The 16,450-nt window shown below is 50.8% G+C and overlaps 1 long non-coding RNA gene across 1 annotated transcript; it reads right to left on the bottom strand.

Moving 5' to 3' along the window:
* Positions 1-5,616: 5,616 nt before the first annotated feature.
* Positions 5,617-15,762, bottom strand: LOC117801771. Its single transcript, XR_004624487.1, has 5 exons — positions 15,102-15,762; positions 10,017-10,163; positions 6,245-6,321; positions 5,830-5,941; positions 5,617-5,697 (listed from the first exon to the last, which is right to left on the bottom strand). It is a non-coding gene; the product is annotated as an uncharacterized LOC117801771 (long non-coding RNA).
* Positions 15,763-16,450: the final 688 nt, after the last annotated feature.

The following is a 16,450-nucleotide window of genomic DNA, read 5'->3' as shown; positions in this document are numbered from 1 at the left end:
AGACGCACTGAAAGCCCGCCCTACACTGAGAGCAGTTTGGAGTTTCTTTTGAGGAAAAACACTCTGCTCCAAAGAAGGCTCCTGACAGGCCGGTTTTTTTCAGAGTGGCTGGATAAATTGCTTTTCTGCAAAAATAAACACAAGTGAACTGCATTAGCGGAGCGAGTGACACATGGGTTACAGATGCGAGGCCTGTCAGAACATTGAGGGAACAGCTTTTATTGGGGAAGGGCTGAGAGACTCATAAATAACCAGTTGGCAATCTTGCATAAACATTTGTGCGTTCTCATAAACACCGCCTACCACAAGCGCTGGCCTGGCTGCCAGTGCGGCCTGGAAGAGCCCCCTCCCCCCTTCCTCAGAGCACAACAAGGCAGCGAGGCGGGGGCCGGTCACAGGCGCCTCTCCTCCCATAGTCCCAGCTCCTTGGTCTCATGCTCATGTGCTGTGGGGTAGCAGGAGAGATCCAAGCCCCATCTGCCAGAGAATGAGAATCCAAGGCCAGCCCCAGTGGGACAACTGGTCCACCATCCTCCCTCTACATAGACCAGAAGAGGAGAGAATAAAGGGATATAATTGCACTGGGGGCTGAGTTATTAACTAAAGCCAAATGAGGAATTTAAGAAATATAGAAATGCCCCCTGGATACAACTCCCATGGTGCCCATCAGAATCATCTGGAAAGTGGGATGAGGGCAGCGCCACCCCCACTCCAAGCACATGGGCCACAGAGGGTCACACCAGCCTCATCCGTCCATCCACATGGGGAGCCTGGGCTTCCTCCCACTGGCTCTCGGGGATGCCCTTGCCTTGGGCCCTGGGGTTCTCTCCTCTGAGCTGAACACCTCGGAGCCACATCTAGCTGATCCCAGAAAGAAGGGTAGAGCAGGCCATGGGAGCTGACTGACGTCTGTCCTCCCTACTTCTCTTATGGTACCTGCCAACCCAACAAGCGCCTGGCACCCTCATCCCCCACACCTCTCCCAAGCCAAATCCACTTTCTAGAAAGGATCTGAAGCACTAACTTGTCCTGACGTATGTGTAACACTCTCTGTGCTCCCTTCTTATCCCTCTCCCTCTCCTCTCTGCCACAGATGCTTAAGGCAAAGGGATGGAGTCTGAAGTGGTAGGATTTAAAGCAAATGGCTAACACTGATAATCTTTGCTGAACTTTTGAGTTAGACAAGTAGGGGATAGAGTTGGGATCTTTTCAGGGAAGTGAGTGTGGAGAGAAAGGAGAGAAGTCCACTGGCCCCAACATGGCACTACAATGGTTAGCTTCAAAACCAGCTCCACCACCCACACCTCAGTAACTGTCTATTGATCCTTCACTTCCCACCATATAAAAGGCCCAAATCCTTAGACTGAGTGACCTTTTCCTTTATCCATCCTATTTCTTGACCTGGTTCCACCCAGTCTTCAACTTGACTTCTCTCACTGCCCCTCATGCTCCTTGTGGTCCAGCCAGAGGACTTCATTCCTCCCCTCCCCAACCCTGTGTTAGAATTTAATGCTTTCTCTTACTTCAATCCCTCTTCCATGAAGGCCTTTCCTTCCAGTCCTGCAAGTCCAGCTCCGACCCACCACCTTTCCAGACTCAACTCAAACGCCTCTTCACATCTCCCTCCTATGACCTCTGGGAGAATTTTTTCAGTTCCTTGCTGCTGACTTTCCTTCTTCTTCTAAGTTATTGGTCTATCTGGCCCATCCCCCTAGAGATGTTCAACCCTCAGATCTGTGTCATATTAATCCTTCAGGTTCCCCACCCACCCCCCCAGACACTCACCGATGCCTGGGACATGGTAGGTGTGTTGAATCCGGGAAGGAAGGTGGGCATGGCGTCTAGATTTGTGGTCCTGATGGTGGTGAGGGTATGATGATGGGGCTGTGAGCAGGGAGAGGGTGGTAGTGATGGAAACCAGCCAACAAATCTGGGCAGCCTCCCTTTTGGCTTTCATTCTGAAGCCCAGAGCAGAACTGTTGTTGCTTTGGAAGAGAAATTAAGATTCCAGGCAGGTACAGATGGCCAAGAACCATCGCTCTATTGAATCAAGCTCAGCAGTCCAGGCTCTTTCTTCACATCAACAAATGGAATGCTTTATGAGAAAATACAAAGCACAGCCCTAGATAGAAATATCGAAGGCTCCTTGGCCAGGACATCCCTCAAGAGGGAACACAATGTAGCCATAATTTATTGCATTCGATATTTTCGCATCCAATCTTATTTTTATAGACATTATTTCATAGGCTGCAGGTCAAACACAGATGGAAAAGATTGCGGCTTTGTAATAAGAGAAGGTCTATGGTAGGCCAGCCCGCTCTGTGTTTGTGTGTGAGTAAACGCCCATTATCATGTCCTTAGGTGGGGCAGGGAGATGCTTTCATTATGTGTTTGGACTTTGATCCAACAATTCTGCCTTCATCCCTCCCCTAGGCCAGGGCCTCTGGATACTCACAAAGGGAGGAAGTAACAAACACCATAGTGGGGCAAGGGGGAGGAGAGATGGGCCGGCCTTTGAAACACGTTCTTGGCTCTGGCCAGACCTGCCAGCCATGGGTCTTCAAAGGTCCTTGACCCAGGGAAAGGGCCTAAACCCCAAAGAACAGAGCTGAAAGGAAATGGACACTATGATGTTATACGTATGACTCTGTGTTGTATGATTTGCACCATTTTTCATGGGGGAGGTCAGAAAACTGAGCTCAGACTGCCTGTAATGCCCTTGAGGTAGTCTCACCAAAGAACATTTTTCTTAAAAGACTTATTTATTTATTTATTTGAGAGAGAAAGTATGTGCGTGCGCCTGCATGAAGGGGGGAGGGCAGAGGGAGAGAAACAGACTCCACGCCCAGTGTGGAGCCCAACACGGGGCTGGATCTCAAGACCCCGATATCATGACCTGAGCCGAAACCAGGAGTTGGACGCTTAACAGACTGAGCCACTCAGGCGCCCCCTTCACCAACAAACATTTTTAGAAACATCATCTGGCTTACAATGTTCGTAGTCTGGATGTACTAAGGTTTCTTCAATCAACCTCATTTACGTTGGCCCCCACACACCCACACACGTGCTGCTAGCAGGCAGCGCACCTTACGGAGTTGAGTGAATGGCCTCGAAGCCACTGCCCAGACCCTCCTTTCTTTGCTCTCCAAGAAGCTGTGAGAGCGTGTGTCGGAAAACACTGGGGGGGGGGGGCAGCAGCGACCTTCAGCTAGGAGTGTGAGTGGAAAGTGAATCGACGGGGAGGGCCCCTGTGGGGCCTTGGGAAGCGTGATCTGTCCTACTCACCAGGCTTCTGGGGGATTCCATGTGGGAGAACGGCTATGTGAAGTGAAATGTTATGAGAGCCCGTCCATCGGGTCTCCAGCCATGGAGAGCCTGTCAGTAGAGCTCTGGGGGAGAGGAACGCCCGCCCCCCATTGCCTGGCAGCAATGGTGTCTTTGATGTTTAGTGTGCAGACATTTCTACTGTGCACAACTGCCGGGGTACAATTCTGGGGGGGCCGTCCTTGCAGGGGAGCCCTGAGTGTTCAAGCAGACGTGAGGAAAAGGTGATCTGCTCCCGGAAAGCCTCTGCCCTCACTGGGCCCAGTCACGTCTGCCCTGCTGGGGATTGTCACACCCCCACCAGGGGCCTGGCGAGGGATGGAAAGCTTTGAAACAGGAGTGGGCGAAGAATCTGCTTCCAGCAGCGGCCAGAGTCAGGAAAACAGTGCCTACCACCTGGGCTGCTTGAGAAATCAAGCCCAGGTGCCCAGCACAATAGACCGAGAACTGAATTTCGCCAAAGGTTATAACCAGGTGTGGAAGGCATGGTGCATCCTGGGACCTCCCGTCCTTGGGGGCACCGCACACGCTTCCCCCACCCTCCTAACACTAGACGTCCTAGTGGGCTCTCTGTCGATCACAGGGCTCCCCAAACCCCCCACCAAAAACAAAGTTTGAGCCCTCTCTCTGTGCCCTTGGGCTTCGTTGAGTGAGCCACCACGTTCCCTTTCTGTTGAAGCCTGTTTGGATTGGTCTTCGGTGACCTGCAGCTGATACCGTCTCAACGGGTACACCAGGCTAATGACGGACTAGGGACTGTTTCAAACCGAAGAACTAAATCAGAGTAAGAACGAGGCACCCAAGGGTCAGAGTTCCATAGGATTTCGGGAGAGAGGCACAAGAGGCGTCTGCCGGACCCGCACAGGATGGCCGGAAACAGTAGCACCCTTAAAGGTGGACACGACCCGACTCTGTTCTGAGCCCCACTCTTCAGAGGACCCACATTTCACATACACACACGCACGCATGAATGAACACACATGCACACGCATACATACACACGCATGAATGCACACACGTGCACACGCACGCACATGAACAGTTAAAGAACACACGGCAGCTCCCTCCTTGCGGAGAGGGCACTCAGTGCGAGCACAGCATGATCTCTAACCCTAAACATCCGTGCTCATGGGTAACACCATCCAGGCCCCAGGGAAATGCTTCTTCTCCCCAACATTCGCATGGTGTCTTTCAATCAAGAGGAGAATGTGTTCAAATGCTATAAAAACGTGTGGGTCGTGCTGCTGCTGACACAGACATGGCCCTGCTACTCTGGAGGCTTGAATGGTGGAAGCCTTTAGAGGGAAGGCACATGAAATGATCAAACCCTTCCTCTCACATAGCAAGACGGCGATGGAGGTAGCACGTCTCAGGGGCGGCAAGCATGCATTTTCTTGCTTCTCTTTGTGGTTCCAGACATACTCACAAATTAGCAATGCTACAATTGTACATGGCAGCCACAGAACACTTGCCAGTATAAATAATTCATAATTCCCCCACATTTGCACATATGCAGGTCAAGATATAACATGCTCAAAGCGTGAGACTGATTCTTTACACTGGCAACTAGATAGACATGGAACAACCATAGGATCTTATTTTTATAAAAATTTTTATGAAGATGTAATAAATTTGCAAGACTTAAATTAAAAATTCAGCTTTATTTAAATATTTAATTGAAATGTTTGCATTAGATAAAATGCATAAGTTAGACTATTGGCTATATTTGCCTTTTAATTTTAATAGATAATTTTGAATATTTTAAAGAAAAATAACTTGTTAAAAACTCATATGAAAATGTTTTGATCTTTTACAATTTAATTTGCATTTTTTAAATTAAAACACCCATCATTTTTTTAACTGTTTCAGTTCCCTATTGCCGTATAACAAAGCCCAAAGTTTAGTTGCTGAAATGCAATTATTTGTATCTCTTACAGTTCTGTGGATTGACTGGCTCGGGGGTCACTTGGTGGCCAGGGGCAGTGGCCGGGGTCTCACGTGATTGCAGTCAAACGGTGGCAAGTTCGAGAGTAAAAGCAGGTTCAGGGGGCTGTACAGCCAAGATGGCGGCATCCTGACTCTCATCGGGGCCTCTGCTAGGATGGCTAGAGCCAGCAGAGACTGGCGGATCCTATTGCTTTCTCCTGTGACTTTTCCACATGGCTAGCTCGGCCTCTCCACAACATCTCAGTCTCAGAGGAATCCAATTTCTTACACGATGGCTGGCTTGTTCCAGATCTAGCGTGATAAGAGACCCAGGTGGCAGCCAAAAGGCTCCCTAAGCTCCATCCTCAGAAATCATAGAGCATCACGGTCACTGCTTTCCATTGGCCAAAGTGAGTCACAGGGACGACCCAGATTCCAGAGAGAGGCCTGCACGAGGTCAGGAATACCAGGAGAGGTGGTTCCCTGGGGGCTAGCATTGAAGACTAGCACCCTCAGGCTGCCCTCTGCCCCTCCCCCATGAATCACGTCTCTCACACATCCGAATGACTGTACACTCACCTTCCGAGGCCCCGGGAAGTCTCATCCGGGACTTCAACATCTGCCTCAGGTCTGGAGCACAGGGGCCCCTCAGGGGTGGGTGCTTGGAGGTGGCTCCTCTTGACTGGAAGGTCTGTGAGAAAAAGAGACGAGTTGTCTTCCCCCTCCAAACCCCACAAACAGTAAGGGGGTAGGCAAAGGATAAATGTACTAGACACTCTCGTTAAAAAGGGGAAGAAACTTGTGCAGAGAGCAATTCTGAAATCAAGCCAATTCCTTTATCAGGGGCTGGTCCGATTCTCTGGGAGTGGGTGTCTGTGGCTCTTGGCCATACTCTGAGTTATCCTTCATTTTCTAGAAGAAATGGTCTGTGTTTGTAGCCAGATTGACTTCTCAACCTGTTTCTTGCCCATAAAATAGGATTCATCAGGGATACCTGGGTGGCTCAGTCGGTTAAGCATCTGCCTTTGGCTCAGGTCGTGATCCCGGGGTCCTGCATGATGACTGATTTTGCTGAAATTAAGGAAGAAAATAAATTTCAAAGAATAAATACATGCTAATTTATGAATTATAAATGTCTTTATTGTATTACTCATCCAAAAATCACTGGCCCATCCACAGAACCCCTGATGTACTCAATAATAATTCAATTCAGTTGTCTTCAATATTTTGCAAACTTCCAGTCATATAAAAATCATAACTATAGATGTAGTTTCAATTTTATCACTTTGAAGGTAAACTCATCAAGGTTGAAGAGTAGAACATACTTTAATGAATATTTTGTTAGCTTGACTTATAACTTTTAAGTATTTAGACATATGGTTTGTGGGCCTCCCTTATACCCTTCCCCCAGGAGTGGATATCACTAGAACCAATATAACAGGTGCCTGACAAAGGGGGGTGGCTAGAGGTACTTCAATAGCCTCAAGGGAACTTGGACTCTTAACTGGGCCCGAAGGAACACCTGAGCAACCACCCCAGAAAAGACCAGAGAGGAGCATGGGGGTTGAGCTGGGCTGGGGAGGGCTGCTGAGAAGCCCACCTGCCCCATCTGCAGAGCCAATCACTGCTCCACTGGCCAAACTTAAATGGCCTGGCCTGGCCTGGGACCAGGTGAGGGAACACCACAGAGCTACACCCATCCCCAGAGTCATCCTGAAACCTGACTTGTTCTGGAGAGCATCCCCGCCTTCCCAGGCCCCCAGGGCCTAGTGCTAGGCCAGGAGGGATCTAGAGTCAAACTGAGTCAGAGTTTGCTACTAATGAGTACCTGAGACTCATGCTTCCTACATCCAATCATTTTTACAGTTGTGAATGTGCTTCCTTTCCCCCACAGTTTCTTTCCAAGAATTATATCTGAAAAACCCTCATCTTTTCTTTGCAAAATTAAGGAGGAAAAGATCTGTCCACATTTTCGTTAAAAGTGCCAAGTGAGGGGAAGAGATGAGGGGACAAGGAGGTTGAGTTGAAGAGTTGGCAGGAGCGGCGGATCTTCTTGAAGGCCAGGAGAGCCGGCCGTGTGCGGCGCCAGGATCACACCTGTGTCTCGATTCTGCAGGGCTGTGCAGTAGATGACCTGGTCCCAAGACTATACATGTCTGAGGTCTGGGTTCAGCTCTCTACCTACCTAGGCTCTCCTTATTGGTGTAGGGGATCCCTGGGTGTGAGACTCTCAGAACTTTCTAAGGGTGCAGTTGGGGAGGATGGCTGACCCTTATGCTGGAGGACCAGGCTCACAGCTCCGGTGTGGAGGGGGCATTGCCTGGTTTTGAGTCCTCACTCTATCCCTTTCTAACCTGGAGGCCTCAGGCAAATTACGTAATCCCTTTGACCTCTGTCTCCTAATCAGTAATATGGGGATGATGATGATGATGGTGGTGATGGTGATGATGATGGTGGTGGCGATGATGGTGATGGTGATAGTGCCTGCCCCACTGGGCTGTTGGGAGGATTTAATGAGTAACACAGGGAAAGTGCTAAGAACAGAGCCTGACACACAGAAAATGCTAAGGTTAATGGCTACCAACAGAGAAAACAGTCCAGGAGAAAGATGGGGTATATGCAGACTTCCATGAGGGTTGTTTCTCAGTTAAATGCAGCTGCGTTAAGAAGTATTCAGATCTCTTCAGGCCAGAAATCTTCAGCAGAAATCTTCATGGGGCTCAGAGCCAGTGCCCTGGCCAGGAACAGAGGTGTCTCCCATGCAACAGCCAAAATATTTTTTAAAGGTCTTCTTGGGTCCAGATTAAAACTGTAGTTAGCCACCCAAAACAAGGAATTGTGACTTTAGATGCCAGTGACTCTGGTTTGTCCTGGATTTCTTGTATGCTTAGGAAATCTTATCTTCCCCCCTATGGAGCCTCATCCTATGACACGCTGAACATTGGACTTGAAGTTAAGACTTGAGGTTGATGATTTGTAGGGTGACCTCAGGCACATCCCTTCCCACCTCAGAGACTGTTCCTGGTCTATAAAATGAGGGGGTTGGACTAGATACTCAAAGCCCCCAGGTTACTCTTACATTCTGGGACAATGATTGCTCACCCCCTGCCCAAGCCTGGTCCTGGACCAAACCCCACATCCAGCACAGTGTCCACATCAGCAAGGGGCCAAGGAAAGCCATCAAGGCAGCCCCTGGGACTTAGTTGAGCCTCCTTGCCCTCCGCTTTGCAGAGAGCTCTCCCCCAGGCCCAGGAAGCCCAGGGGACTTCCCAGTTGGGCCCACCTCAAAGCCTCCAGTAGGGGGACACCTGACTCTGGGATGGAGGTGAAGAACAAGAGCCAGGCTTGGGCAAGCACAGAGGAATTAAGACCATTGTCCAGGGCAGTATCCCACACTCACAAAGGACAAGGGGGTGGAAGGAGGCCAGGGGTTCTGAGATCTCAGGGAAGGCCAAAATGTGATTTAGCCCTTGGAGGTGAAGGCAAGTCTGGCCTCCTCCCCCAAACCATGCTGAGCCGCCCAAATGTGGGGGCTGTGAACCCAACACCCACTAGAGCAGGTTCACTATTGGAGCCATTTGAAAGCTCATTCCCTGAGAACAATCGTATTAGGTCACTGATTCAGAAGTCTAGAAGGTCCTGCAAGGTGCAGCATGCATGTTGCAGGGATCCCATGCCTTGTGATGTGTCTTATGACTATGGAAGTGCATCTACCTATATGTGGAGGTTTCTTCACATCTGTGGGAAGATCTGTGATTGAGCCTGGGACATCTGCATGAAAGATGGCAGAATAGCAGGCAGCTATGTGTGCAGGCTCTGAGGCCAGACTGCCTAGGCTTGAATCCCAAGTTTGCCAATTACTAGCCATATGACCTTGAGCTGTCACCTCTATGTGACCCAAATCACCCATCTGTTCATTGGGATAAATAACAATACTAATTCACGAAGTTGTTGTAAGGATTCCATTGCTTGAACCCTCTTGTATAGTGCTAGAACAATGCCTACCAAATTTCCAAGAGGTAGTAAATTTCCAATAGGTGTAAACTTCCAGTAGGTGTTCGTCAGCATTACCATGTATGACCGTACCCACGCGTGCAAGAGTAGATTCAGGTGTGCTCATGGAAGGGTTTAAGGGCATCTAGACGTCTTTGAGTATGAGAAGGTACACATTTGGGTGTCTGTGTCTGTGTCTGTGTGTGTGTGTTTAAGACAACTTTTGGTGCACCCAGTGATAATGACAACTGGCATTTACTGCGTGCTTACTGCGTCAGGCACTACTCTAAGAGCTCTACAGATATTCACGTGGAAACACGTGAGACTGTGAGCAGCTGAGCACGTGTCCAGCCACAGGTGCCAGCAGTACCTGTGGGTGTGGTCTCTTAGCCCCGCCCAGTTAGAACACCCCCCCCCCCCCCAAGCACTGAAGGGGAACGGTGACTTATCTCCACCACCCACCCCCTTTTCCCCAGCTCCCAGTTAGCTTGAATTGCCTGCATCTTCTATCCTCCAATAGGAGAGGGCATATGAGGAGCCTGGAGAGGAGCCCCCCAATCAGAGCCTTCCTCTCATCCTACGCCGGCCGTGGTCTTGCTGGGCTGCGAGCTCAGGAAGGATTCCCGTGGGGCTGGGCCATCTTTCCAGGGTGCCAGCCACTTTTCGCTGAGTGGCATCTACTTCTGACTCCCTATGTATCGTCTCTGGAAGGACAGCATCAAACAGGGGCAAGATAGTAGATTCTGCCTGTGGAGAAAGCCTTCACATCTTACCTGTCACGTTTCCTTTGCTTCCATCGTCCAGGGTGAGTAAATTTTCAAGCATAAAAGGATATTTGAAAATGGATGAATGTGCTTTTCTTTCTTGCCCTCAGGAGTTCGTGACCTTCCTCTTCCTTGGCCTGAGGCATCCATCTCTGCCTGAAGAGAGACAAGGATGAAGATTTGCTGTAGACAGAATGAACAGAAAAGAAGAAAAATTCTGTAATGTTTCGCATCTGACATGCAAAATAAGATTATGTTAGGTCAAAAGTCTTCAGAACCAGGCTATTCTTTGAAGAGCGTAGTTTCTGGATGCCTTCCTTCATCTCTCTTCTTGGGTGTGACCATGGTGTCTTATGTAACAGTTGCCCAGGCCAGAGCAGAAAGGGCTTTGGTCCTCTCCGTCCTGCCCTGGGGACAGCAGGAAGGGGCTGGGAAGAAAACCAAGCAGTCCCATCTGGCTCTGCTCCAGAGAAGGAACCCCGGGGAGGGCCCCTGTCCTGGTCTCCCTTTGGAACTCTGGGGGGAACAGCATCCAGGCTGCTCTGAACCTGCCCAGCCTCTGCCTCTGACACCAGGGCTCCTGGGGGAAAGCAGAGGAAGGAGCCTCATTGGTTGGGTTCCCAGGCCAACTTCAGTTGCCACAGGCCTGGAGGCCAAGTTGTGAGCCAGCAGGCCGGCCAGGACCCCAGCGGCACAACGAGGAGACGCCACAGGAGGAGAGGTGGCGCTCCTGGACCGTTGGGAGGCCTCCAGGAGGCAGTGGATGAACCAGGTGCAATAGGCTGGCCAGCCGGGGACATGCTGGGGCCCTGGGCAGACGAAGAGGGACCAGAGCAGGAGTTACATGAAACCGGCTTGGTTGGCTGGGGACAAGAGACCTTGCCGGGAACCCAGAGGATGCCATACCACAGGCAACTCCTTGCTGCCACCCAGTGTCACATAAGCTGGCCTTGTGTGTCCATACGCCTTGACACCATCTTAGTGGGAGAAGCTAGGGAGGGTGGTCTGAGAACTGAGCCCTTCATCCAAGGGAAACAAACCATCACTGAACAGGACAAGCTAACCCATCAGGCCCTGGTTAAAATCAAGTTGACTATTTCATTGGTTTTCTCACTAATCATCAGGTAGGGGTTGGGAGAAAGGCCAGATTCATTAGAGATGAATAAATAAATTACTTCTTTTCTGCACAGATGAACTGAAGTGTGAGTTAAATTTTCAACCCTGTTGCACACATAAAAATAGCGGGCCCGCCCACCTCTTCCCCCACCGAAATGCCAGCTGGCCTTTCCAGCTAAAGACAATGACCCAGGCAGAGGACAAGTCCTGGCCTCTGGATCCTAAGTTGCCTCGTCCAGGCAGTGTGGGACGGGGTCATGGCAGAGCTGGACAAGGTCGCCCTTCCACCCAAGTGCACACATCAGCCTTCTTGGGCTCAGGCACAACTCCCCTCCTCCTGGCTTGTCTGTGCTTTTTTGAGGGAAAGAACAAGGTTCTAATTCTCTTTCCAGGCCCTTCCTGTCCAGGGCATTTGGGCTCCCAGCCCTGGCCGCTGTCTCAGAGGCCACTCAGATCCCTCCTCCCTCCCTGCCCCAGGAGGCGGGGACTATGGGGTGTGAATTGAGTGAGGTCCAAGGTCCTACACATGGTGTCAGGGAGGTAGGGGTGTAGAGGGTGGCGAGGGGGGAGGAGAGAAGGAATCTGCACTCGGGAGGACGATGCTGCCACCTGCTGGAGTCCTGGGGAGAGACAGCCCAGCTGTGGAGCGGTGTTCCGGGGGCCTTGGGTGAAACCCTTGGGAATCTTGCACTCAAATGATCCACTTTCCTTTTTCCAGAATGGTGTTCCACCTATTCCCTCACTTGGCCATTTGGTTTGCAGGTTGGAGCAAGATCACCGCCCCATTTTATAGATGAGGAAACTGATGCCCAAAGAAAGAGCCGAATGCCATCTGAAGTCACATGACCGGGAATGGCTTGAAGGTAACATTTGGCCTCCTGCTTCCCAACCAAGAGCTGTGTCCCCTCCTCAGTGCTCAGACTAGGGTGCCCCGGGAAATGAGAGGGGCCCCCTTATGAACACGGTTGAGAAGGCCATCTTCAACATCCAGGGAGAGGGTATGAGGGAGGGAGGGGGCACGTACATCTTCTTGCTGGGACCGGAGCGCCAGCAAGTAATGGCAGCCCTGCAGTTGGCTCAGGGCCTGACATATGCCCACAGTGCTTCTGTTTCCTAAGGATTCACACGCACATTACTACACGGATCATTTCGGCTGCTCCGGCTTCGTTTTCTGAAATGCCACAGGGGCAGGCAGGCTACCAGGGCAACCCTGACCGATGCCTGTCCTGATTCACTGGGCTCCTCCATCCCCCAGACAGCCCACCCCACCCTGCTGCCTAAGACCCACCTTGGTCCCTGTTCAGGGTTCTCAGGCTATGGCCTCCCTGGTTCCCGGGTCTCCAAGGACCAGATTCCAGCTCTGCCCTGCAGCCTGATGGGCAGGACTCCTTGTCATAGGCCATCCTTCAGAACTGCCCACATTCAGCTCCCCTGTGCCCAGGGACCAGCTGACAAGGGCGTTCAGATAGTTCCCAGAGTCTGCCCTGCCCCAAGTCCCCATGGCAGGTCAGCTCTAGGCCCCCTTCTCCACCAGGAAGGTCCGCTTCCAGAGGCTGGTTCCTTGCAGCCTTCTTGTCCCACCATGGAAAACTGCCCCATGGGGAGATGACAGTCGGTTCAGATCCAGGGCTGGGGTCTGAGGCCAATTGCCCTCCAAAGGCCCCACCCTCAGGCAGCCACGCCAGCCCTCGGCTCTGCCTCATAATCTAAAAGAAACACCTCTGAGGGGGTCAGAGAGCAAACCACGAGCCAAGAAAAGGACTGTCTAACTCATCTCAGGATGGGCACAGACTTTCCATGCACAGAATGGATCAGACAGGGAAAGACATGGCCTGACAAAAAGTTGAAACTTCTGTAGATCAGAAAGGTCTCGAAATCAAAGGCAAGCAGAGCTGGGGGAAGAGTTTTTGTGACAATAAGGTTGACACCTTAACGCATTTTTCCCACGAATTGTCTTTTAATGTCCTGGCTGATCTTCTGTTGGGAACATCAGGCTATTTGTTTCTATATTAAACAGGAAAAGGTTACTTATTTTGGACCTTCTGAATTTTGAACTTGTGAGTATATTACCCACCAAATTAAACAGGGGAGGGGGGAATGATACTATAAATATAAATGAAACAAAATATTTTAATTGATTCCATGTGAAGAGTTAGTGAATGAACATTTAACATAAAAGAAAATTCCTAACGGGAATTCCTGTCACAGCACTCAGCCCAGAAACCAGGGAAAGGCGAAATTGTAAAACTGATTACATTTGTATCCAGCAGCCCCCACTGTCTGCTTCTGTCTCACCGCCAAGCACCCTTCTTTCCTGAAGCCCTCCTGATGCCCCCCCACTCACCACAGTGAGGCTCTGCTCTTGCCCTCGGGTGAGCTTTGCTCAATTCCCCCGTGCCAAGGCACCGAGGACGCATTTGTGGCCTCATGGTGCAGATACCATGTCACATGCTGACATCAACATACAGGCCAAGCCCGCTGTTGGGCAGTTGAAAGACAGCAAGTCACCACCTGGCGCTGGCGTGGGCTTTGAAAAAGAGTGAAAAGTTTGTTGTGGTAATGTTTTTTTGATGAACATCTAAAAGCCTGAGTCCTTATATACAAAATAGGTGATGACGGTCCTCAAAGGGCCAGCGTCCCTGAAGCCATTTTCCCCAATGTCAAAGGCTCCTGGAGGACAGATGGGGACCTTCTCTATGGCCCCCACTGAAGATGTTCTGTGGTCAGCAGGGGGCAGACAGGCAGATGACTGGTCAAGAAGTCTCCCAGCTTGGGGGCACCCAGGCCATCTTTACCTCCCAGTCCTTCCAGCTGAGGCCTTTCCCTGGCCAAAATAATCTGTAGGACAGAAAACGTGCCTCTTCTCTGCCCGAGCGCCACCCCCACTCCCACCGTGGGGGAGCGAGTCCACTTGTCCTGATGTGTTTTGTGCACACTGGGAGATGATTCAGGCCGGTGTTATAAACCCATTAGTTCCAGTAACAGCAGTCTCTACCCCTCCTCCTGACAGCTGTGCTCATCGGTCACCCTCACTGCCAAGACTGCTTTGGCCCAAGTCCCCTCCTCTCCTGACCGACCTCCTGACCTTCTCTCCCCTCTCTTCTTGGCCTGCCAGAGTCCGGGAAAGGCGGAAAGCTATGGACAGGCCCCAGGTTGCCTGCAGACTGCAGATTAAATAAGGCTCAGTGGCTGGTTCTGAGTGCACCAGCGGTAGTGCCGCGGGGAGCCTTCTAAGGCAGGGCCACAGCGCCACCTCGTGGTAGACAGCCACACGCGCAGCCAGGCCAGAGCCAGCCCAAAGAATCTCCCCACGTAGGTGCCTCTTCCTCAACTATTTCACTGTCCAGTCCTTCGGGTCTTCCCTAGATCCCAGGAGAGCCCCATCCCTGAGGATTGAGGGACAACTGCCAAACTGAGGTCCCAGCCACATCTCTGAGACGCACGCCCCCATACACAAACCAAAACACCTAGAAAGGGCCTGGGCTTCTGTGTCAGTGAGACCTGGTACTCCCAAGTCCTCTGTTAGGCAGATGTCTGAGCTTAGGCAGTTACATAACCTCATGAGCCTCAGTGTCCTGCTTCTAGAATGGGAGCAGTAAAAACACTGCCAAGGAATCCATTAGGTAATACAGACCCTAGAGCTGCCACTGGCTCTCTGCAGGTGCTCAAGAGACAACGGTTTCCTTTCCTTCCTGTCCGGGCTTGGTGCCTAGAGAACCAGGACTCACTCAAACGCAGAGCTGAGGGGACAGCCCAAACCCAAAGCCCAGGATAGGAAACGATTCTACCTCAGCAACTCCAAGAAACCATTTCAAACTACTTCGTCCGACGCTCTTTGCCTCCTCTGAATGCCACGTTTAGGGTGCCTAAGCCGCCTGGTTTGCCAGGGGCTGAGGGGTTTTCAGAGTGAGGGACCTTCAGAGCCAAAACTGGGGATGTCCCCGGCCAACCTGGATGAGTCAGTCGCCCCTTCCTTACCTTTCTTCACAATCCAGTTCGCTGGGCCCAGGAATCCGCATTGTAACGCTCCCCACGGTGATGCTTGTAAAACCAGTGGCCACCCCAGCACTCTCCATGTTTTCTCATCGGCTTCTGGCAGGAACACTACTCACCAACCAGACAGGAAGCCACCTGAGGCATGACACACACTGAGTGACAAGACCTTGGAAAGACTCCAAAGAACTTTCTAAAAGGCTCTGGACCTGGATCTGCAAATCAAACCAGCAGCAGGGGGACCTATGCCTACTCGGCTGCATGGGCCGCACCCATGTGTTGCTCCTCTGTGATCTTTCCGTTCATTCACTAAGGGTTTGTTGAGCACCTGTTGGCCTGGCCTCTGAATGTACATCCTAATGTTGGGAAAGAAACAAATACCACTTGCATAAGCACGATAATTTTAGATAGTAAATCATAGTAAATACTACGGGTAGCAGCAAATACTACTATATCACGTTCAAAGGCACCTCCGAGGTGATATTTGAGCCCTGAAGGTTAAGGAGCTTGCCACCCAAAGATTTGGACAAAGGTATTCCAGGAGGACGAAGAGCCCCGAGGCAGAAACAAGGAATAGAAAGACTAGAGTGACTGGAGCATAGCAAGCAGGGTCAGAGTGACAGGAGCTGAGGATGGGGGAGCAGGAGAGGGGTGCAGGGGCCAGTTCAGGCATGTGGGAACCTTCTGGACCACTGCAGTCCTCTGTATTTTATTCTGCATGCAGTGGAAAGCCATCAATGATTTCAAGCAAGGAAATGACAGGCTCTGATTCATGTTATGAAAAGCTCACTTGTGGGGCGGGAGGCGCCTGGCTGGCTCAGTCCGTGGAGTGTGCAACTCTTGATCTCGGTTGTGAGTTCAAGCCCCATGTTGGATGTAGAGATTACTTAAAAAATAAAAATCTTTTAAAAATAAAAGAAAAGCTCATTTGGACTTCTGTGTAAAGAAGGGACCAGAGAGGGACAAGAAGTGGAAGTAGGGAGGGCGCCTGGGTGGCTCAGTCAGTTAAGTGTCTGCCTTTGGCTCAGGTCATGATCCTGGAGTCTTTGCTCAGCGGGGAGTCTGCTTCTCCCTCTGTCCTTCACCTCTCTCTCTCTCTCTCTCTCTCTTTCAAATAAATAAATAAAATCTTAAAAAAAAAAAAAAGAAGAGGAAGTAGGGAGTCAGTTAGGAGACTACTGCAGGAGATGACAGGAAGTGCAGATGGACAGAAGTGCTGGAGGGAGATACAGGACTTGCTGGTGGATTAGATACGGGGGAGCAAAGGGGTACAAGGAAGTCTGCCTCCTAAGTGTTTCACTTAGAACCCAGGTGAATGGATGAAGGAGGCATTT

The sequence above is a fragment of the Ailuropoda melanoleuca genome, chromosome 4 (genome assembly GCF_002007445.2).
Source record: "Ailuropoda melanoleuca isolate Jingjing chromosome 4, ASM200744v2, whole genome shotgun sequence".
Taxonomy (NCBI): domain Eukaryota; kingdom Metazoa; phylum Chordata; class Mammalia; order Carnivora; family Ursidae; genus Ailuropoda; species Ailuropoda melanoleuca.
This window is presented reverse-complemented; position numbering and strand designations above follow the sequence as displayed.